Here is a 22,752-nt window from a genome sequence, read left to right as displayed (position 1 = left end):
TGGAGTAAAAAAACAACCGCGTGAACTCCGACGGACTGAAGTCACAGGACAAAAGCGCATGCAATGATCTGCTTTACTTGACAGCGCGGCACTGATTGATTCCGTAACTGTGATGCTCTCACAAGATCAACAGAACACGCCTGTAAGTCGTTCCATAATCTGTCCATGGCATCCGCCCCACTGCAGTGCAACTGTGAGATGAAGCTTAGCAGCAAGGTTTAGTTGCGCGTGTTTTATCTTCCCTTTTTATCGTTATTTTCACGCTGTTAACAGCAGAGCCGCCATCTGTGCAGAGACTACGGAACTTCTCGCTGATAAGAAAGAGGTTTTCGATTGGCCGACACGTTTGGACGTCACGATCTTGCACGAGCGCCGACCACTCCGGTGCTCGCTCTGCGTGCGAACTCGGCCCTCGGTCAGCTGATGCCTGCGGCCATAGACTCCACTCTACTGCACGCATCATCGAGAGAGAGAGCGGCCGCGCAAGGAAGGAAAGGTGGGAGGGCCGATGTCCACGCAGGCCCCTCTCCTCGTCCGTTCCATCCAAATCCTGCGAGGAGGACCGCCTCCCCAGTCCCCATGCGTCGCACAGGCTGCGGCAGTGGCATTGTGCGCGTAATTCGCACGGCGGAGGTCGTTGAACGCCAGGAACCGACAGTTTGTGTCGCTCGCTTCGCCGGCCTATGTATATACGCGCTTGTTTACGTAATGCGGAGAGAGAGAAAGAGGGGGAGGGAGAAAAAGACAAGGGGAGAGGATGAAGCTCGCGTGCGTATTACAGTGTCGGGAGCGGCGGCGCCTTTTTAAATGCACCCACGAGGGTGCACCTGCACAAGCCGCGTGCACGTGCTGAGTTCGCCGGTTGCGACGCAACCTGTTTCACTTCCTGCCTGTGTGTGCGCGCGCGCCGATATTTTTAAACATGGCGTGATGCTATCGCAGCTTCAAATCTACTGCTGGTAATCTGGTTCTGAGAAATGAACACCCCGGTTTAAAAGAAGAACTTTATAGGCCGCAGGAGTTGCTCTTGAGCCGAGTAATGAATCATTTATGGCCTTTCCAAACGCCGAATCGTCACGGACCGTGAGCGCGAGGTTATGGCTCGCCTTCAGTTCAGAGGTACACCTCGAGAACAAACTATTTTCAACTATTATTCTAGGTCAAAATCGATTATCTGGTTTTTGTGCCCATGTTGACGTCTCGAGTCCTGCAGCGAAACACGTCGCCGGGAAAAAATTGGATTTAAAAGAGTCCCCCGGGTACAATAATATGCCAGTGCATGTTCAGGGAGCCCAGGTGTTCAAATTTCTGACGCCCTCCACTACGGCGTTTTCATAGCGAGAGTCCCTTTGGAGCACTAAATCGGTCGTTTCAAAGCTCGTCACGTCCTCATCGAAAAGGACGCATTGCTATAGTGACGAAGTGAATGGCGGATTAGCGGAACCTCCGAGATTCGCGCCCAAAAAAAGCTGCGACAACACAACAACAAACATTAACGGGCTGAGCTAATTAGGCGAGGTTAGGAACAAGACTAATTAACGGAGTAACGACCGAGAGAAAAATGTTTGCATCAAGGGAACTGCCCAACTTATTTTCTGCATGCACTGTGCATACACTCACTGTATAGCGGCTCTCTAGCCTTCGCGTTCACAGTCTCCTTCCATACACCTTCATCTAAATAAACCTTGGCTTGCGTCTCCCCTTCCTTGACCAAAACGAATCAGCTGAGTAATAGCCTCTCTAGCAGGGCAAAGACGACTCTGTTGAACGGAAACAAATAGAGAAATGGAAAAAGAGAGAAAGATAATGGATGCAAAGTTCTCGTTTATTTTTTATTATTATTTTTTTTTTTTGTGTTACATCTCTGATGACGGTGTACAAAAGCACGGTATTTCGTGCCCCTATATTTAACATCCCCCCACGAGGTACAACGCACAAAGCAGCCAGGAAAAAGCAAAAGCCCATTGAATGATATACTCGCGCGCTGATTGGTTGGCGACCCGCGTTGAGAGCGACGGCCTCCGTTGGCATAAATTATCGGCTCACGGTCGGGCGGCATCAAAAGAAGAACTACGCGCGTGAGACAACGTGTGCAGTCTCGAAACGGCATCGCAAACGTCAAGAAGAAGAAAAAGGTAGAAGCACGCTTTCATCTACCGCTGTGTCTCTATCCAGACAGAGCGTGCGAGCGTTTCATCACTCGTCGATATAGAAGCCGTATACTATCCCGTTCGTCTCTTATCTGCAAGACGCGGATGGCGACTGCAGCATCGCTGATCCCTAACGTGGCGGCCCCGCATGAAAGCGCACTAATATATGGCGCTACTACAGACTTACGAAAAGGGGAAAAAAACAAATGGCAATCTAGAGAGAAGAGAGGGTAACACGGAGACAGAAGCGCGAGTCGTCCGTGAACCACGAAGCAAACCAGTTAGTCCTGCGGCCCCGTTCAGTGCGAGACTGCTTCCGCGTACAGAGAGCGCGGCGCGAACGCGGGAGCGTGTCGGCTACGGTGGTTGAAAGCGCGCGTTCGATTAGCTGCGCGCGCTCTACTGCAGTCTGGTCTTGGGTCGTCGCGGCATTATAATGCACACGTTCAGTGAGCACCGATCGGTTAATTTATAGGACCCCCGTCCGTGAGCCGTCCGATCGTCTTCTGCACTGTAGACCCGAGACGAATCGGTTCACAACGCGCCCTTCTAGTTCCCCGTTCCTGCCTTTTCTTTTTAATCACGCTTACGTCCCTAATGAACGAGACGACTTGAAAGAAAGAAAGAAAGAAAGAAAGAAAGAAAGAAAGAAAGAAAGAAAGAAAGAAAGAAAGAAAGAAAGAAAGAAAGAAAGAAAGAAAGAAAGAAAGAAAGAAAGAAAGAAAGAAAAAGAAAGAAAGGTATACTATAGCTGTGCGTATCCCAGTCAACTTTTCTGCACCGCACGTGCAGGGTGAGAGCTGCTCGGTGCGATCATGTCTTAATTGGAAGACCCCCCCCCCCCCCCCCCCCCCCATACTTTCCTACGTGAAGCTAAGACAAAGAACTCTGAAGCAACGAACACAGCACTGCGGACTAGACGGGACACGTCCACCTTCGATGCGCCCAATAGCCTATACCTACCGACGAGTCACGAGAACGCGCGATTATCTTCTGCCGCAACGACTGCAGCAGCTGCAGCCTAAGCGCTCCTCCATGCATCGATCCTCCTCGGCGCTCTTTTCCGCATCCGCCCCCTTGTAATCGCCGTTCTCAGAAGCTCGCATCTACCTCGCGCGCACGCTGCCTCTGGCTTTGCAGCAAGGCGTTCCGGTGCGTTAAGAAAGCCCGCCTTCCAGGAGACGGAAAGCCGGCGCGAGTCTCGAATCGCGTCCTTTCCCTCTTACTCGCCTTGCACAACCTGCAGAAACTTTTCATTCTTTAACCGCTTTTAAGCGCGCTGTTTTTATTTGTTCGTTTCCTCGCTTTTTAGCGGTAAGCAGTCCATCCACCCACCCATTTACATCTGTTCTCATCCATCCATTTTTGTCTGTGGATGCACGCACGCGTGTCTGTATTCCCCTTTGTCCTATGCATGCCCTGTCGTTGTCTGCGCTGATTCCTCGCGACGGTCCCGTGTGCCTCATGAATCCACTGAAGAAGCGCCTTATATCGGGATGTTCGTTAAAACCGGGCCATTCGCACGAGGCTCAAGTTCAAGCCGGAGATCGAAAGACAAACCACGCAGAAGAAGGAGCAAGCCCACAGCAATGGCAACTCCGAGACTGTATAGAGACGGGGCCAAGACCAGAGAGACTTCCGCGCGGCCGAGCAATAAGCGCGATAACGAGGCGGCGGCGGCAGAGAGACGCAGGCTTTCTCGGAAGCTCTCTGCGCGCGGAAAACGAAACACAGCCGCGGCGGCGGCGGCGCCGAAAAGAGATTACTCGCCCGAGACAAATTGGAGTCCGACCGCGACCGAGCCAACTGGTGGTACCCCCGTGGGCGCGGCCCTTGTATCATGCGTACGCACGCACGCGCACCACACGCAACGCCGGGAATGCGGTGCATCACGAGACTGCGGGTGCGGAGACCAAGACGCACGCACGTTGCCTTTCCAAGGACGAGGGTGCAAAGCCATCTTGTTGTTCTTTTCGCAGTAAGTGCTAGTGCGCGTAGAAAACAGAATAAGAGAAGGAGGGGGGGGGGGGGGGGGCATGCAAGGGCGTATTCATACGCCTGTTATACGAAGTCAAGCCAACACCTTCCGCGGGACGGCGTACATCCTATGGATGCATGCCTTCTACCGCACTTGGGCTGGATGCAGAGGATCGCAATTCTTCCGCGTGCTGCTACCGATCGCTATTAATTCCGCTTGATGTAGTGTGGTTCCTAATCTATCAGAGGCGAACGCAAAGGGCGCCATCTACACGCCCGCATTTTATTGGCCGGCCAAACCAACTATATACATATTACAGAGAGAAAAAGAAAAAAAAAAGAGATGAGGTGGGTGGGGAGGGCAAATTAATGAGCCTACTGAGGTAACGAGGTGGTGGCTTTGTTTAGCCCGCGGCAAACTGCGGAATTGTTTCCAGTAACATACTCCCATAATGCAAGTCCTTCTCCTTTGTAGTGGCGGCGTTATTACAGTTATATATTGGCAGCGTGGCTATCACTTTGTTAGCGGTGCTCGGTTACTCCTTAAACGACGTTCGAGAGTATGAACCAAATTTCCGAATGCATAGTGCTAAAGATGGTATGATTACAGTACTTGAACCCGATGTTACACGGAAGTGTATCCTAATGAGATCTTAAGTAATTTTGTCCGTTAAGAAGTCGTTAATATTCTGGAAGCTGTCTACATTGCCGACGTATGATCTTTCCGACGTATAACAATTCGGAGAGCAACAAAGGTAGCCTGCAGCACAATATCCCCGTAAACTTTTGTTGTTGTTGTTTTTTGCTATGCTATGGAAGCATGAAGGGCACAATTAAGATTTCACTATTTATACTTACGTTTCCGCGAGCTCGCCACAGAGCCATTCTACTCCAACATTTTCTCCTCTTTTTTGTGTGTGCTCGGTGCTCCAAAAAATTACAAATAGTATGCATATGTGCACCCAATCAATTCGCAACGTGACGCAACGCAAGCCAATGCGATGGCATGACTCAAGCGCAATGATACGTTTTCTGTAGCACTTGCTACGACCTGAAAAGATTTCGATACGTGAAAAGCATTTCCTACAAATACATCTCACTAAAGTAAACAAAAATACGCCTCATTTCACGTTATTTGTCACCGCGCTCTAATATAGCAACGGCATCCTCTAATACAAGAATGCGGAACACGTTGGATAAAGACTCTGAGGGCAAGCCTGGAAAACCATCAAGTAAGCGAAATCGATTACGTCGAAACACTCGGGTTCGCAGGCCCCGAAGCATCCGAGCAATTTACAGCTGCCACAAGCCTCAAGCTTTGCTCGGTCATGCAGCGGCAGAGCCACCCAGCGTTCGCCCCTGTCCCCCGCAAGCTGGGAGAGGCGCGATGGGCTCTAGATGTCCTGACTTTCTTTTCTCATAGGAATTGTGGAGACGCCCATGGACGCTGAGCGGTGCCGTGCGCACGTGGAAGTTTCTTCGAAGTAAACGAATAGGCGGCTATAACTCCCCTGTCCAAAGAGACTTGGCGCACCGGCAGACCGGGCCATTACTTCGCTAGCGATGTTCGATTATCTCTTAACTACCGGCAGGCTTTTAGGAAGGGGGGATACAGAAGAAGAAAAAGAAAGGAAGATTGCAGCCGGAAGAAGAGCGAGATGGGAAAGGTAACGACGTTTTAACTGCCGGTGCGGGGTTAATGCATACATCTGTTGCTCTTTTGTTGCCCAGCAGGCCGGTCATCTGTATGTAGCAGTGACCTGTGACGAAGAACACTGCTCGGCGTAGCGACGCGTTGTGAGTGCCTTCTCCGTATGCACGGGTAGGTGCACTCAAAATTAACGGCCCATCTACATTCTAGCTCGTTTTAGATAATTTATAGTTAGCGTATGCGAAAGTGAGGGATTGAAATCGAGCCATCTGTTGCAAAAACAACCAGACACTAACAAGTGGCAAACTTTGGAACTGGTTATTGCAAGTTTGATAGGATCGCGTCTAAAACGTTCGCGTTGTGTATTTACGTGCTCCTACATAATAAGTTCCATGATTTATATTGTAGTTATAGCGGTAATAAACTGTCATTTTGTGTCCACCATCGCTTCGAGTCGAGTGGCTCCACCTTATTAGTAAACCAATAAATAAACCGTACAGTTTTTAAGCACTGGATTTTTCCTAGCAAAGTCCAACCGAATCCACAGCGCACGCAACAGGAGCCGAGAACTGTGCGAGCGCATAATGCATCTCAGGTACACAAAACGATGTTACGAAAAACTCATTACATTGTAAGCAGTGGGGATAGCAGCCGCGTACAAGCTTAATTCACCCTCCTAAAACGCTTTATTTTGTTCAATTCTTTCAAGCGAAGAAACAATCTTTACGACGCACGTGTCGGGAATGAAGGGCCTTCGAAATTCCGGATTAAGTTTCCCGTCATTCATCATCACCGTGACTATAACCTTCAGCAGCACAGATAAGGCTTGCTTTCCACTGTTTAACTTGAAGCAGCTACGCCTAGTAGTAACCGCAACGCCTAACCACGGACCTCTTCGAAACGTCTTCACGAAGCGTGGCTGCATCTAGCGCTCAAACTTTCTTGATTAATGTCGACCCTAATGAACCCCGAGTATCCAGGCGTGAATCACGCCGACACCCCAAGCTTCCCACACGCGCGGGCTACTTCACGCTTTAATGCTGCGTCCCGCGGCTGCTATACAGCATCGCGTGCGGTCACCTCTGTCTACACGAACGGCGCGAAAGGCGAATATTCTATTTTATCTTTCTTTTAATCAACACAATCTTATACGGAGAAGCCTACTGAGTAACGAAATTAGGGATGGCAGGCTGGCGCTTTCTTGTGCACGCTTCTTGATAGGAGCGAGTGCTATAGTAGGAAGGCAGCTATAGCTATACACGCCGCCTTCTTATTATTAGAAGGGCACGCTAATTACTCGGGCCGTTGCCTCGGGACGAGGTCGTTATCACGATGGGGGCGATCAGTTTGGAGAACACGATGCCCGCGCAGCGAAGAGTGAACGCTCTCCCAGGATTATCGAGCTGGTGATGTTTAATCCCCCCCCCTTCCCCCTCTCACCTATTAAGGCGCGAATGCAAAGCTGCCAGTCGTTGGAGAGAGAGCTGAGACCGCTTTCGACTATAAAGATGCCTTATTTTTTGTGTGTGTTAGTGAGGGATGCATTTTGAGCACTACAAGCTAGTTTTCGAGCTGCAAAGGCATATACGCATACAGGTCATCTAAAGTGTTTACTGCGCAGGCGCATTCGCCATGCAGAGGACGCATATGTGTCACTGCGTATATGTCTCTGCTAAGCTGATTATCCATAATGATATCAGGGCATGTAACAGGGAGACCCATTCGTTCCCAAGGGCACTGCCTCGTCGTATATCGTCTCTACGGATACCTAGAGGTTCATGCAATAATTGTTCTAAATAAGAATTGACCACGGGGATGTTTCTGGCTAGTGTGCCGTTGGTCCGACCACGGCAGCAAGTTTATAGCCCACAAAATTAGGTTATAAAACACTCCCATCGGTCGATTCATACCGAAGGGGTTGGCACTCTTTTGGAGCGTATGCCATACGTGTAGCCTTTACCTTCTGGGATCCGTGCTCAAACATTGGCTTCGATGCAAGCATTTTACCTGGAAATCGGCCTGTAAAGGCAGCTTGTATTTACATTTTTTTCTACAGCTCAACATCTTATACTAATTAAATTTAAGCTTCATTTTTAATGAAATTGGTCTGCTTTTAATCAGAATGCAGTTCCCCATCAATACCACCAATTCCTAATTGTCCACTGTACACTGTACAAATGCACATTTGGTGAAGACTGCACTAAGTTTTGGCGACATTGGCAGAGGTGGGTAACACTCCGCGCTCCTGACCGCTGGAGAGCGTTGTGCAGACTTGCCCGCAATCTTTAGCGATAAGAGGCTCAGGCAGCGGACCGTGTATAAGTTTCATATACGTATACTGCACTGCAGATGGTCATGTACTCCGCCTCGCCAGATAACGCGCCACCGCATTGATAAAAAAACAAAAACAAAAACAAGGATGGATTAAATAGCTTTGTTCCTCTGAACGCATCATTAAGCAAAGAAATGTCAAGGAACCAGGTGAATATGAGTTCTTATTTCAGTCTGCTCTGGCGTGTGATGTGTTTGAAGCGATTGGGCCACGCGGAGCATCAAGCAGGCTCACTTTCACAACGGGTACAATACCGGTTTACAGTGAAATCCCGGTATGTGAAATTAGGAATGACAGCCCTGAAAAACGCTACACGAAGGGCAAGAAAACGGTAGGCACGGCTCAGAACTAAAGCACGCGTTCCTCCCAACATTTTCTGTTCTTTAATCTGGAAGTTCCGTCTGAACATCGCGATGAAAAAAAGATGAGAGATGATCTGCGTAAACACATTGAAATCAGCGGAGAACATTTTTCATCAGTCGCCCTGCAGAAGAAAAACGAAAGCGCAGAGTGAGGGCTGTGTTGCTCAATTTGCCGACGTTCGTTTGTTCGATTAAGGCTCTCATAAATCATCACGGACGGGATGTGCGTGTGTCAGTGCGCGCAGCGCGGCATTTGTCTCGTCCCATTAACTGGACCTCCTCCCTCTGAAACAAGACAAAGAAAGAAGCGCAAAGAAGAGCTCGACGACGGCCGCGGCTAAGCGCTCGCAATCGCCGCATCTACACCCCTCCCCTTTTTACGACAGCAAAACCAAACAACGTCGACGACAACGACTTGCTCGTCGCAACCATTTTGCATGCACGAACGTTTCGGGGACAAGTTCCCAATCAAGTGAGACGTAATTATTCCAGCGTAACGAACAACACGCACGCACCACACTGAAAACCCACAAACAATTATAAAAATCGATGTCGCTCCTTAGATGAGCGGGGACGCAAAGAAATCGTGGGCCCACGTAGAGAGAGAGAGAGAGAAACAGCGATAAGAGAGGACACAGCGAGCCAGAGGACAGTACGCATGAGAAACCTAATTATTTCTGTCAGGCTGTAATAAGAATTATGCAATCCTCGCAGCCTGCCTCTCTCTCTCTCTCTCTCTTTTTCTTTTTCGCGCAAGTGCGCGGTGGTGTGCCGTAGCTGCCTTGCTCTGACGCGACCTGACCCGGAGGTGGGAAAAGAGAGCAGCCGAGCACGAGAGAGAGAGAAAAAAAAAACTAAATAAAAACGAGCGGAACACAACTTGCGAAAAAGAGGGGCATCTGCACTGCCCTTTTTTCGACATTTGTGGCGTCGGCGGAGCATGCTTTCTTGAGGTTCTTTTTATATCACTCTCTACGCACAAGCAGTAGCAGACCCGTGGGAAAAAAATGCAGAAGTGGCGACGAGGCCTACCACCGAAGGCACGAAAGAGAACCTCTTCTCCCCTTACCTCCTCCCAATGCCTCCCCGTCGTTCGCTTCTGCATTCCGCCCCTTGGCCTGCTCTCTTGAATTCCTCCTCCCACCTGCCCCATCACCCCCCTCTGTCGCGGGTGCCCCACGCCTTGGGAAGCCCAGCAGCAACAAGCAAAGAGAAAGCACGCAATATATATTTTTCTTTCCTTTTATTTTTCTTTTTTTTTTGAATGAGGGTTCTGGAATGTCTGCGGTACCCCAGTTTTGTCTTTCATAGCTCCCCCCCCCCCTCCCCTCTCCCCCAGCCTCCTCTATACGTCCCGTCTCATCTCGTAAGTGTGCAGTCGCATCACGCATTGCTAATACTGTGTAGAATTACATAAGGGGGAAACGGGGATTCAATCCAATCAGCGCGGCATCGTCCGTGACTCCTAATTTGAATCACTCCGCCACAACTGGCTTTCCACCGGTCAACTGATGCTCAGATAAACAGAGGCAAACGCTGTTAAGATGCATGAGTGTTAATTACCTAGTTATAAGCGAAACGGTTTAAGCGCTGGGGTATTCGTTGCGTGTGACTCTTTTACTGCGCGGATGACGAAACCGGCGTGCTCCACCGTCCTCCACTGCGGTGCACGTAACTAGCAATAGAGAGATTTAGCTTACCGGAGACGTATTACGTCTCCCGGAGACGTACAGACGTAGACGTATCGGACGCCTACTGCGCGTGCGTGAAAATTGATGTAGACGTATTCGGCTGACACCGGGCAAAACACGTTTTAGCTGTACGTATCGCCCATACGTAAGACGTATCGCTAGACGTACATGCAGATGATGATGATGGCTATCCAATAAAAAAAAGATAGAAGTTATTTGTAATAAATACTTCAAATAATGTCACAAAAATGTCACATGCAGATCCCCCGAAGTCATCATGTTGACGTGTTAGCTGTGTTTCGAATAATTATTAATTTGAGCTCACTTTTAACCACTTTGCCACCTGCAGCAAGCCTGAACAATCCAAGCCTAGTTGCATTAAATCCGTTTGTTTTGGTGCTCGCATGGAGGAAGGAAACAACTGCTCGTGTTTGCTGGTGTTCGGTCGTGTGCTAGAATTTGCTCCTGCTATCGGTGCAACCTGCCCACGTTACGTTACATCATGCCGACAGCATCCTTCACCCTTCACGACAGGCAGCTTTTAAGCACCCTATCATGGGATGAAATTGAAGACATGCATAGATTTCAACGGGAGCGCGATATTCCAAAGCCTCGAAGGAACTTACGTGAGCGTGGTACCCTTCAACATCGGCGCCAACAACAACACAGTGTTCAACAGGATTTTTAGATTCTAGAAAGAGGATTTCGGAGAGCTGCAGTTAGCCCTCCTAATTCCAAATGAGGTCATCAGTGCGCAGCGTGTCAGAGTCTCTGGCTCCGAGGCACCTTGGCACAGCTCGACTTTTACTTCGGTCATCTACTCTACGATATGACAAGTGGCTTGATCTGCAAGCTCTTCAGCGATTCTCCGAGGTAAGTAGCGCATGGTGTGGTGGCAGTGGTGGCTTGACGGTTACAAGCCAAATTATTGATAGCAGTGCTTTCTGTGTCAAATAAATATGCCCGCTGAAACATGTAAAGCAAAGCTGACTGGCTGTGGCGTTTCAGTAGTCATCTTTGAATGCGAATTAGCGCTAATCCTGAGGTTCAGAGCTTATCAAAACAGTCTAACACTTGTGCGACCGCTTATAGCGCTTTCAAGCGGATTTAAAGCGATAAATTCCTTGTGAGAAGCGGGGCGGGATGTCGTATCATTCCGCGTGCACACTGCTACGCACTCTCGCGCTACTCATTGCACATCATCCCCATCAGCTTCCATGTGTGCATGAACGCTACCGAGCCTTCTACTCGATATAACTACGTCAAAACCCTACCATTTTGTAGTCGAAAGGCACCAGCGCTCATGCTCCTAGGGATGATGGCATGGGGCCAATGCTCTCTGGCGCGTAACCGCGTTGTGTCGTTTCTAGCAGGCGAGCAGTTTTGGCTACTGTAAAACATAATATACATTAACGATTGCAGTTGACTCGTGCCCAGTCACCGAACGTCTGCTGTAATCATTTTTTTTTTTTTACGTCAATTAACTTAGGCACACTTGTGCAAAGGCATATATATATACCCCTGCTCTCCAACTCGGTTGTAAAGCTTTGGAAAGGTGCTCTCTTGTCGACATCGAATTTAGTGAAACTGTTTAACGTCCCGAATGCAACCAGTGCTATGCTGCTTTTCGATCTTGCCTACTAGCACAGCATAAGGTCATCAACATAAACACTAGCATACTTACTAGTCAATATTTTTTTTTTATTAAATTAGGGAAGTCCACGGAAACACAAACTGAGAAATACGCAAAAGGTTGTTATCAGCACAAGTTATTTTTTAATTTGCTTCATGTGTTAGAAATACTCAACACAGAAATTTCATAAAATTTTATGCAATAATTTAAACAATGTAAGCAATTTTGGATTTGACCCTTATCGATATGAAAATCTATATTTGACCCTACTTTGACTGAATGAAATTTTTTTCAGAGTCATTTCTAGTCTCTTTGTGAAAATAATACCTGTAAATGATCGTACTGTGAATACAGCTGATGAAGAGTTGTAATATTCATTGTCACACAATCAGCAGCACTAATTTGCTCTAAAGTGAGCAAATAAATGCTTAGTGGGCTTCTGCTTCAAGCAAAGATGTGAGGCTATTTTCTATTGGTAGAAATTAGTTGGAATGTGTTTAATGAAGAGCTATTTTAATTCAGTGCACCATTGTATTGCCGGGGAATGGTAGATGCACATAGGATGCAAAGCGACAAGACAGCGGCAAATATTGTCGTTTCTTGCCAGTTTCGGCTATTTGCTTATGTTGCTAAATGCAGAAAGCCGCTGCCAACAGGCTAAACTAAATGTAGTCTTTTATAAGTTATTTTGCGAGCTTTATGCACAAACTGCTTCGTCTGCTGCAGGCCTATGTTCCCAGTGTTTTTATCTTCTGGCTTCAGATTTTCCTGTGATCTCTTCGTATCCTAGACAGTGATTAGGAAGTAGCTATGGAGAAGCAATAATTGAATTTACACTCGCAGTAGTCCACCCTATCATGCTAAAGCTGAGAAAGAAAGCTGTCAAGAATAAAATAGATTTGGCTCATTTCCATCTGCACATCAGTAGAATCTGGCTCATTTTTGATTTGGCACATGATTTCTGTGAAATTCCTGGTCTTTATTTACATCCTTACTGTCTCAAACCATTTGCAAAAGTGAGATGTATATATGATCTTTCAATTACAAAAAAAAAAAAAAGAAGAAGAAGAAAATAACTAATGTAGTTTCTGAATTTCGCTTGCTTTGAAAAAAAAAATCAGGTGTCGATGATAGTGTTGAAAAAATCTGGGAGCACTGCGGAATCTACACTGCAGAAATGTGAAAATCTAAGCGTTGCTGGTGCACACGATGCATCACGTTTGCTCTCATCATTATGAATTAAATGCACCGTCATTATCATTGCTAATGTCATCACTGCTAATTCTAACTTCATTGTCATCGCTACTGTAGACAAGGAGAATTTTGATGTGTGTTTCACGATCCCGAGCGTTGCACAGTTGGCTAAAGCGCTCGGATGGGGATGCGAGGGATAGAGGTTCGGCTCTCAGCGGAAACAGGATTTCAATTTTTTCTGATAGCATCATCATGACGTCATTTGATTGACAGCTATAGAGTGACGAAACAAACGAATGCCGACAGTATGAGCCATTAAAGATTTTCACCTTAAAATTGATGGGCCTGTACGAGGTAACGCTAGTGAACTCTTCCAAAAACAATGCAATAAGTATTATGCTACGGCACAGTAAAGAAGGTGCACACTGAAAGATTATTTTCTCATGACCACTTTATAGGGACTCTATAAGCGATCGTTGCTTGCAGCCGCTTCAATTTTTCCTCCTCAGGCGGCGCATGCAAAGGAAGGCCCCCGTGCTCAACTGCTGGGGTTTCATCATGGCACAGCAAGGCAAATTTGTCGACCATCTGTGGCTCAGGAGGAGGACTTCTCTGGGCACAGGTGGAGCCTGTGCAGAAATATCAGGCACTAATGTGTACCAATGCCATAGTCTGCCAGTGGGCCATTTAAAGGCAGGCGTCACGATGCAGGTAAGCCTGTTCAGTCATGTCTTCATTGCAGTAACTAGCTGTAATATGTTTTTCATATTCAGGGGAGTGCATTTCCAAATTAAAGCCTAACATCTCTGCTGCGAAAATTCCACAAGTACTTTTATATTTTTTGAGTTGGTTTTTGGGAAAGGGTACTCAATGACCCACCTCATGAAAAACAGCTTTTCATCTGTAAAGAAACGTGGCACTTAAGTATGTGATGCAAGATTGTGTTAGCATGTGGCATTTTATAAATTTGTAGGAAAAAATTGTATCTAAAAACTTGCAACTGTAATTACATCTTATTATACAAAAAGAACAGAGGCACCTGTGTAGACCCACACTGGTTATATTTTTAATTCTTGCTATCTTTTAGGGATCCTCAAGGAGACGGTGCACTTTGAGAACCTGCAGAAGATCACCATGGGTCATAAATATGTGATCTATAGTGATGCAGCCTACCCCCGATGGCCTCTACTCTACAAGCTGTTTGGAGGTGCCGTACTGCAGCCTCATCATGTTGCCTTCAACAAGGCAATGAGCAGCGTTAGGAAAGCTGTAGAGGAAGGGTTTGGCAGCGTAGCACGGGATTTTGCTTTTATTGACTATTTCAAGAACCAAACTTTGAGATGGTAACAGGTAGGGCGCATGTATAAAGTTGCGCAATGAACTGCCGAACATCTTTGTACAGCTGTCATGTGTCTATGTACTTGGTCTTGTGTCTGCCTCAGTTAGTACCTTGTGCCTTTTCAGACATAAGTGTCGGCCTACGTCCTGCGGTCAAAAAATTTGGAACATTTTTTTTTTTTTTTTTTAGGCTGCCTTTCTCAGTAAAATATAGACAAGCATGGCAAGCAGTGACCTTCATAGTTGAGGCATTTGTCAACAGTCGCAGAATTCATCTCTGTATTCCTTACAGCAATAATTGCAGCATGCAGTGGTGCATATCTTGTAAATAGGGTAAGTGCACTAGGAAACTTGGACATCAGAAACAAGTGGACAGGAGGCTTGCAGACTCACAACTGGATTTACTAAGTAAAGATGACACATATAAAGTGCACAAAACCGCATGCTCAACGCTATACCTTTGCTTGCTGTATATGTGTCCTCTTTCGGTTAGTAAAATACAGTTGTGAGCCTATGTACGTCCATGTCCACTTCTGTTTCTGTTGTTCGTGTTTTCTAGAACAGTTACTCCATTTCCAAGATGAGCATCACTGAATGCAACAATGCTGCCCAAAGATTTATGCTGTTCATTTGTTGACGCTGTTATGCCGAGATGCAGCTTTATGAATTTTCTTTTTATGCGAGATGCAGCAATATTTATTTCGATTGATTGCAGCAGTGCATGACTACTTTCTCGTTGTCTTCGTCTCACAGTGTTCAACATGACATGGTGTGTGCGTGGTGGCGTTTAGGGTGGCGTGTGATAGCGTTCGTGTTCAAATGCAGGGGTTTTTGCCTGAGTGTTGTGTGCAGCGATATGACAGCTTCGGTTTGCCATCTCGCTACTTGGCGAACTGAAAGGACGCGATGACTGGTTCGGCGTTGTCTCCCATGCTCCTTTGACTGCGTGACCGTCTACCGGTGAACACTTGACAGCTGCGCTCCGGACCAACGGCTTCACTTGTTCCCAACGCTAACTTCGAACTGTTAGTGGCACGAGATGCTTGTGACCGCAAATATGTACTAGACCACCAGTCTGAACGCTGTACTTGAGTTGTGCTGCGTGGGCCGTCTCTAGTGTTTCACCCGAACGGTTGTGTGTGCATTTGTGTATTGTCTAGATTAAGGAAAGGTGGCATCTGAGTTATAAAAGTGTCTGTATGTGTGAAGTGCCATCTGCTTTGGCGAACCGCCACAGCTTGTCTTTGTCAGGCTGTCTGACGGCTTCAGTGAGAACCTGTGCTACCAGATGCAAAAAGTGATGATGCCATTTTATGGTTTTTCACTTCATGCCGCTAATTCACAGCTCATATATTCATTGATCGCATGTGCTGCTAGAGTCATTATTCAGAGTTTTCTGTACACTACTGAGTTAATTGTACTCTCATTGAGCTGTCATGTTGTCATCATGCCCGAGATGCTTTGCATTGTAGCCCCATCCAGTAGTGCAGCCAGAGCTAGAGTTTTACCATAGTTGGCATCAACGAATGCCGCAGATGCCCTCTCCCTCTGTTTCCGCACTCTTTTTTTTTTTTTTCATAAACTAAAGTCGCCTTTGAATCTCCTAGATTTTAACCTTGCAAAACTGTGTCTAGTCAGGCCAAAGCTATCACGCATATCTTTCTTTTCTTTTTTTTTGCAGCTGTGGGTTTCGTGGACCCTGAAAATCACTTAGTGAGCCCTTATTTGAGAAACACTGACCTATGATATGCTTTTAGCAATTACCACTATGTGACGGGACATTTTGAATTTCTTTTGGTGAAGTGGTGACCACAGGCCACTAACAGTGTTTTCAACGTTGTAGCTGAGGCTCACCTGAGAGAGGTTGTGCACATATTTTTTTTTTTCGAGTCATTGCATATGTTTACAATTCTAACAATGCAAATATTTCTTAAAATATGCAATTTAAAATTAGTGTAATGCCCTTTGCAGACAATTTTGGACCTGTATTTGCGAAACTGTAGCCTTAGCTACTTATGCACCATAAAATGCAAGAACAGAAACACACCGACAGCATTTGTGTTGCAAAAATGTATTTGGGATTTATTTGGCAAAGTGAACATGGTCGAGAGAGTTTTGGAGAAAATAAACTGGTGCTATCTGCAATGTGATATAGTGCCAACATAAATAACTTTCATTCTTTCATCAGCGCAATCAGCATCTTGTCAACACTGATTGCCAAGATTTCACCAGCTGATCTTCACATGTCCATCTTCACACGGGGCAGTGTTCTTCACCATGTGCTGCATAAAAAATCCGTGTTGTATTCTTCTACCTTCCTGGAATGAAAAGGTGCAGTGTTCACAGAAATTACTGTAAAATTAAAGCTGTTATGAGAAAGCTGGAGGTTGTTTAATATTGCTCTCCAGCTAGTATTGCAGTGAATAACTACGCACATGATTATTCATGAAATGTCTGGGCATATGGCATACCCCTATATCATGGCACAGAAGTGCAGCAGTCTCCTCTTGTGAATGCACCTATCGGGGGTGGAATTGCCGCTCCATTTGCTCCATTCTGCTCCCAAACTGCTTTTCCTGCTCTATCCTGCTCCAAAATGCAATATTGCTCCAAAACTGCTCCAAACTGGCTGTTTTAATGTTCTACCATCAAATTTAGTGCAACACGCAAACAATGTCTTTGCACCAGTGGCAAAGATATAACGCATCTAGCACTGGGCTTAATACAAACGAAATTTTTGTAAGGGAAGGAAGCATTTGGCATAATAAATATTTGTTTGCAAGTAAATTTAATATGAGTCACTGGCGATTGGAGATAATTGCAAAAAAAAATGCACTGTGCATGTGCCGTAGCACCTCCTCTCAGCCTTTTGAATCGCCGGTGAAGGGAGAAGCAAGAGCAGCAAGCGAAGCAGATAGGTGCAAACTACTGTGAGTCGTTCGGAAGGAAACTTGTCCGACTGGAAAAACCACATGAGTTATTCTAATGGTTGTGGTCTAAGAACAAGAAGGCACTTATCGAGCCTCTTTTTCAGTAACAAGCTTGTCGGGCCTACGGCAGACAAAATCATACTTGAATCGTTATGGGTTGGTACTCCAAAGATGTCACTCACTAGGAAGCGTCTCAAGAGTGTTGGAAAGCCATACAGGGCCTATTGCCAAGATTTAAAAAATGAGCCCCAGCATTGCTCAATCAAAGAATGATAAAACTATTGGAAGGAGGTAGTGAAGTAAAAATGCTGAAGAATGAAAAGGCTACCCTTCAGTGCCATCTACATTTCCTGAAGGCACTACTGACCACTGCTGAGGAATTTATCAGCACAGGCATAGGATCAAAAAGGGATATGCACAAGATAGAGAGCAGAAATGGCATGTCCATTAATCTGAGCTCCAAATTAGTGGCATTGCTTGAGTGCATTGAAGTGGTAAACTCGACATTTGAATCTGTCAAGTCAGAATAGGCAACTGCGTTAGGTCACAAGGTCACACTAGGTGTTCAGTTATAAAGCACACCAGCAAGCATTTTGTTTGCTGCTAGTCTGTTCCAAGTTGTTGGCCGTTGTCTTGTCAGAAATGAGTGCGAAGTTGGACAGGCATTGAACTTGCATAAAAAGGAAGAGCTCATCTTTTTCTGTCAAAGAAAAAAACAATTACTACAATTATCAGAGGCATTTGACCTTAGGAACCTGCTCCAAAACATAATTCAAATGCTCCAAAACTCTTGTCTCGCTGCTCCCAAAGCTGCTTCAAAATGCTTGAGCCTGCTTCCACCCCTGACCTATGTATCAGACCCATTGATGACTGTCTTTAGTGGTAATGGCACATACCCACGGCGGGGAATAGGCCATGGTATATAGCAAGTACAAAAGGTTCATGGACAAGCAATTGAATATTTTGATAATTACGAATCTTAAACTAGAATTTCATGAAAAAAAAAGAAAGGAAAAGAAAAGGCAGTGAATTCTCATTGTAGCAATCTACCTGGTGTGATTATATAGTTGTGAACAGAATTGCACACAGGTTGTAGGGTATAACCCTTGGCACTTGCCCCGAAGGAGAGGAGAATAAACACAAATAGCATGCTTGAGTAATCACCATTTGAACGATCTAACAGTCACTAACAGTGTTTCACAAGGAAGCCTGCTTTGGCCACTGTTGTTGAAAGTTTTCATCAAAGACATTGCCCACATCGACATATCCATTAAATTTGTCGTACATATATAGGGTGGATCTGGTACATATGATATGGGCGTGTCCAGAAATCTAAAATATAAATCGAGTGACAAAAAATTATTTTTGGAAACTACTGTCGAGCTCACGCCCTGAAACTCTGCTAGGTCTAATCCGACTAGCTGACGTCGCCCATGTCCAAGGACTCCAGGCCGTCATCTTTGAGGATAAGTTGACACCTATCTTGCGCCTGTTGGATATTTATTAGTTTTGCCACCACCACATGCAGATGACTGTTCTATTATGACCGGCACAGATGCAGACACGTTGACAAAGCAAAGCAAAGCCTTCCTGTTAACATTATTGTTGTGGCTTCAATCAAACAAACTTAATATAAATTGTTCAAAGACAACGCTAATTATTTTTCCAGAAAGAAATTTTCTTTTTAATCGTGCTGTCAGCAATGAGAGTTGGAACATTACAATTGTAGGCTCGCAGAGAATACTAAGTGTCACGTTCAATAGCAATCTATACTAGGACTTGCCTGTTGCTGGCATATGCAAAAGATTTTCCATGGTATTTGATGTTATTTTATGTCAGTGAACGCTCCTTCTGATGCACATTGAAAACAAATTGAATCATTTTTTCACATCAACCAATGCATTAAGACCACAGTGGAGGGTGGAGTAAACAATAATATAATTTTGCCATCCTTTTCTTGAGGATAAATAAAATTCACCAAATAGGTAATTGCGGTAGAAATGTCTCTATAAAATATTACTTCTGAGCTTTTGCGTTGATTATGCACATTATGCTCTTAGGTCATGGTGCAATGACCTAAGAGCTGGAAATGCATCACGCGTCCAGGCAAACATCACACAAAAGTGTGAAGCCGCAAAAAGAAAAAGCATGTGGGAACTTCCCATGCTTTGCCCGATGATGAATACATTCTGGAGAGGGATGCCTGAGGGCACACTGCACAGGAAGATACGGTGGCTGTTTGGGAGAAGGGACATGGCCATAAAACCATTACACTGATCCATTAGGAGTTGAGTTCTACAGATGCTGTTTTGATCCGCTGTATGTGACATCAGACATGCCCTGTGTTTTTCTGGCAGACAGACTCCTTGTTCGACTATTGCAACGCTATCGAAGTGAAAATGGAAGTTTCTATGTCTCCTCGCCTGTTCCCAAGGTATGACTGCAGGAACATTGCTTACCAATACTGTTTGATTGACTGGCTGATTAACCCAGAGAGATGTGCCATGTTTTATTGGCCAAAGTTCTGTGAGAGGGCTGGATTGATTGTTTAAAGGCTTCTTGTGGAGTAAAAAAATACCGGCCCTGGGCAAGAGGCTCAATAGTCTATCATTGCTATGAACTTGCTTTTGACCTTTTGCTGTTAAGACCTTTGAAGTATGTACATAAGTCTGCAGAAGTGCAATCAAATTTCATTGTTTTTGTTCTCTCATCTTCGAAACGTCATTCTTCTCTCAAACCGAAGACTCAGTCATGCCACCAAATGGAGTGTAGGTTCAAAACAGTGAGACAAGCATAACAATACACAAAGCATTGCGATGGTCTCGTGAGTGTGCACCATGAACATGAAAATTTGTGAATAATTTGTTTTCCTACTCGTTTATTTCATTTATCGCTGCTTTCATAGACCATTGCATTTTGTATAATGCACTGTTGCTGCTGCTGGTCCGTGCATAGATTTGGCATGAATGCAAAAGCTAACAACTAGGTTCTAGTGCAGTTTTACTAAGCAGTCTTGAGTTTTAAACTATAGTAAGTTGCTAAGGCATTGAGATAAATAAAACTTTTTACAAATTGGTGCTGCTCAAAATAACATAAATATGTCCTCACCCCTCAGGGGCACTGACTGCAGGCTTGGTGTTGACGGCAGCGGCTCCACACTGTGCAGACTTGTGGCTGTGCCATGGAAGCAAACAAACAAATGAAAGAAATAATTATTTCTGCAGCCATGAGATCTTGGGCTGTTTTCCGGTGCATAACAACATGCACGAGCTTACTTTAGCACTCTGGCTAGACCTTGTACACAGCAGTAAGAGAATCAAGACTGAACATTGCAGTGCTTTGTAAATAGCTGTAACATGTTCAACAAGAACATTGAAGAAAGTAATATAAGAAGTGTTGTCGCTTACTATTCCGGGAGTTGTCATGATTGCTTTCATCATCATGAGTCTCTCTGGGCACCATGTCATTCAGGCACTTGCAGGCTCATTTTCATCTGAAAGGGAATAACCATATGAGACACAGATGATTGGTAATTAACTTGCCAACATAATACAGGATCTAATTGTGCAGCTGAAAGTTGCGCCAGGACACTAGAAAAGTGCCACGACGCAGACACTGTTGCCTTCATTCAATGCAATGGTCCTTAACAAGGATCCTTTTTTAAGTTTCAGGTGTTTTTATAACACAATGAGCAAACCAGTTCAGCCTCTGCGACTTGTAAATGCTAATAGGACTTCCAGTGCCTGAATGTTTTGTCCAACAGCATAAAATATTGGCGCACTTCATTTCACGTGCTGACACAGGGACACAAGTTCATAAGCTTGGGGAAAAATAAAATAAAATAAATGACCTCTTGCAATATTTGGCTTTGGCACTGCATTCAGCATGTGCTGTTAGCTAATGGTGCCAGACAATTGTCTGAGAAGATAAAGTAAATCATCTTGCAAACAATTTTCATTTATTGTGGCTCCTGGTGGCTGTGCACATTTACATGCACATGTAAACAAAAGCAGCTACACGACGTGTATTATATTATGCAACTCGAGCCATGCTTAGCAAAAATGCTGAAATATCATGTATCTAATTCGCACAACGTAAGTGGCTTTTTACTTTGCGCTGCTATTCCCCAGCAATCGACTAGGCGGTGTTCAGACGGGCGGGCCGTATGTATCGTGGGAAAGCATCATCCAGACGGGCGGGCCGTATGTATCGTGGGAAAGCATCATCCACCACCACTCCTACTTTGAGCGCACGCGATCGGCAGGCGCAGAGTCACTGCCATTCCGAGCTACTCGAAAGTGCCGTTTTCGTCACATATGATAACTAATTGTTCCGCTCGGACAGTCCGCTGTCCAGTCCGATCGTCTGAACAAAGAAGGTAGTGAGTAGTGACTTACCAGAATCATTTTTTTTTTTTCTGACGCTAGATGGCTTGCAAAGGCCTTTGCGAACGCCTTCATTGCGCAGCGGAGCGAGCGCTCGTTCGCCGTCGGCGGATCCCTAGAAATCGTTGCAACTTCTTTCGACGGCGCCTTCTCCCTGCGCTGTACTGTGTATGTACAGGATGGTGGCGATCTCGAGCTACTTGCTGGTCGTCCGCCGCACTGAAACGCTTGCGCATGATGTCTTCTTGGCACGGCCGGGGCAAGGATATTACAGCATTTGATGACGCCAATGTGAAAACGGGAGAACTATGTGGCCCGTTGCGCACAGCAGCACTCTACAAGCACTCGTAGCACCATCCCATCGGCGCTTGGCTTAGCTTGGCGGCTTGGCTCCATGGCTGCTGAAATCTCGTGAGATCTCGCGAGATTACGGCAAGCTGGACGTCACGCGGCATACGTCTCCGGAGTACGTCTCCAGCGCCTGTACGTATCGGCAGTTTTCACGCATGCGCAGTAGGCGTCCGATACGTCTACGTCTGTACGTCTCCGTGAGACGTAATACGTCTCCGGTAAGCTAAATCTCTCTATTACCTGCGGGAGTACAGCGCCCCACGTACATTAAGCGTCAGCCGGAAACATGCGCATATGCACGCAATAAGACCGTTTCCTGCGGCCTGACGCCAGCTGCTGCGTTTCGTCGCTAGTTTCAGTCTGGCCTTGTGCCCGCGTTACAGCCGCACCTCCTAACCCCGGCCTAAGGGTCTAGTTAAACGCAAGGGACGCGGTACGTACCCCCCCCCCCCCCCTCCCTTGAAAAATGCACCGCGATCAATCAACTTCAACGAGGGGGTGAAAAATGGCGAGACCAAATGATAGCGAACGTACAAATAGGCTTGGAATTTTCTCTTTGTACTCTCCCAGGCGTTCGGACGATCTCTTCTTTTGCTTCGGTTCTTAAGACCCATGTTGGGATTTTTTTTTTTTTTTCAGTCTTAGAGAGACCGCGACACCGCTTTTATGCGTGTTCCCGGTTTTGTTGTTCTTTTTTTTTTTTTACACACTCGCATTCGCCTTACATTTGGTGCATTGCGATACGACTTAATGTAAAT

The 22,752-nt window shown here is 45.9% G+C and overlaps 1 protein-coding gene and 1 long non-coding RNA gene across 2 annotated transcripts in view; both read right to left on the bottom strand.

The window, feature by feature from the left end:
• LOC146178607 (uncharacterized) overlaps positions 1–22,752 on the bottom strand; it is a 106,552-nt gene that overhangs the window by 19,095 nt on the left and 64,705 nt on the right. The window lies entirely within an intron of this gene.
• On the bottom strand, positions 16,547–21,078 carry LOC146178608 (uncharacterized). The gene is made up of 3 exons (XR_014700621.1): positions 20,666–21,078; positions 20,367–20,432; positions 16,547–16,646 (listed from the first exon to the last, which is right to left on the bottom strand). It is a non-coding gene; the product is annotated as an uncharacterized LOC146178608 (long non-coding RNA).

Source organism: Amblyomma maculatum, chromosome 9, assembly GCF_055883805.1.
Source record: "Amblyomma maculatum isolate TAMU_Amacu chromosome 9, ASM5588380v1, whole genome shotgun sequence".
Lineage (NCBI taxonomy): Eukaryota > Metazoa > Arthropoda > Arachnida > Ixodida > Ixodidae > Amblyomma > Amblyomma maculatum.
Note: the sequence above shows the minus strand (reverse complement) of the source record. Positions and strands in the feature narration are given on the sequence as shown.